A 1,786-nucleotide genomic window follows, 5' to 3' on the forward strand; every position below is an offset into this window, starting at 1 on the left:
ATATATATATATAAATATATATATATAAATATATATATATATATATGTATGTTTGTGTGTCTGTGTCCCCCCAACATCGCTTGACAACCGATGCTGGTGTGTTTAGGTCCCCGTAACTTAGCGGTTCAGCAAAAGAGACCGAAAGAATAAGTACTAGGCATTCAAAGAATAAGTCTTGGGGTCGATTTGCTCGACTAAAGACGGTGCTCCAGCATGGCCGCAGTCAAATGACTGAAACAAGTAAAAGTGTAAAAGAGTAAAATAGTACACATACTTATGTTAGACATACCAACATTTTATGTGTGGGATGGGGGGGGGTGTATGTGTGTGTATATGTGTATAGCTATACATATACACACATATATGAGATGTACATACATTTTATGTGTGTGTGTGTGTGTAAAGTGGAATAACAGCTTTTCATTCAAACATGTTAAATTTAAGACATGATAGTATGATTGGGATATCCCATAATCCTGTTTCACTAAGGACATGACACCCTCCCTTGTTACCTGTTATTTGTAAAGCTTGGTGGCAAGCAAGCAGAGAAAGCATGGTTGTGAGGTCCTTTTAATTCTGAACTGCTGAGAGTTTATTCAACTCTTTAATGTTGGTGTCATGAGAAATTGCAACAAGTACACTCTGTAAAGTGGTTGGCAATTGAAAGGACATCTAGCTATTGAAAGCAAGGCAAAACGACATGCATGAGACAAGACTATGACAGTAGTAGCTCCCAATAAGGAAGGACTCAGACTGCTATGACCCGTCCAACCCATGTTACTATGGAAAGTGGACCTAAAAATGATGATGATGATGGTGATGATTTGTTCGAGTTTGATCTGTTTGATGAAAGGTTTTTTCAAATTACCTCATTAGTCCATTTTAATACACTCACAGTCCCATCATCAGAATAAAGTGATGCTAATAAAAGCATGCTATTTGCCTGCTTTGAAGTAGTTTGCAAAGCATCATGGGAATATTGTTATAATTTATATAATCATCAACAACAGATTGAAAAATTCCTAGAATGGTAAGTTTTTGTTGATTTTATGATTTATTTTTCATGTGATGTGTCTGTATGATGGTTTTGGTTTGTATTTTACTCTTCATAAAGCTTCCATAGTTATTTTTCTCATTTTTATGTAATTTCATATAAAACTGCAGTGCTGCCATCTACTGTTTTTCTATTAACTCTATTTTGCTAAATGTATTGAATTGTGATTGGTCCTTGTTATAAATGCATGGTCAACCAAGGAGAAAGTGTGTCCAGTGTAACAGTTCAAGTCACAAAGCTTGCAATCTTCATGTCTACATTGAAATTTGTATATTACATTGGTTGTCTGAATAATGTTCTGTGGTTTGCAACTTTGTGGTTTCATGCCAAGGAGATTTTTCATTCTGTGTTATGGTAATATATTCTAATTAAGCTATGAATTAGTGGTTAGGTGTGGTGCATGTTTTATGAGTATTTTTAATGATATATATTCATCTATTTTGTAACAGGAGTGCATTTAGCACTTGTAGTATGCTCATGTGTTAATTTTTAGTGGGCACCACATACCACCTTGGAAAAGGGGGGCATAAACACTGAAAATATATACATGTATATCTATCTATCTATCTATCTATCTATCTATCTATCTATCTATGTGTGCATGTGTGTGTATGAATATATACATGTGTATGTGTTTATATATATATATATATATATATATATATATGACTCCTGTGCAGGTGGCACATAAAAAACACCATTTGAGCGTGGCTGTTGCCAGTACCGCCTGAC

General features: G+C 34.7%; 1 protein-coding gene across 4 annotated transcripts in view; it reads right to left on the reverse strand.

The window, feature by feature from the left end:
- Window positions 1-1,786, reverse strand: part of LOC106870766 (secernin-3) — a 274,400-nt gene that overhangs the window by 177,269 nt on the left and 95,345 nt on the right. The window lies entirely within an intron of this gene.

Source organism: Octopus bimaculoides, chromosome 1, assembly GCF_001194135.2.
Source record: "Octopus bimaculoides isolate UCB-OBI-ISO-001 chromosome 1, ASM119413v2, whole genome shotgun sequence".
In the NCBI taxonomy this organism is placed as follows: Eukaryota; Metazoa; Mollusca; class Cephalopoda; order Octopoda; family Octopodidae; genus Octopus; species Octopus bimaculoides.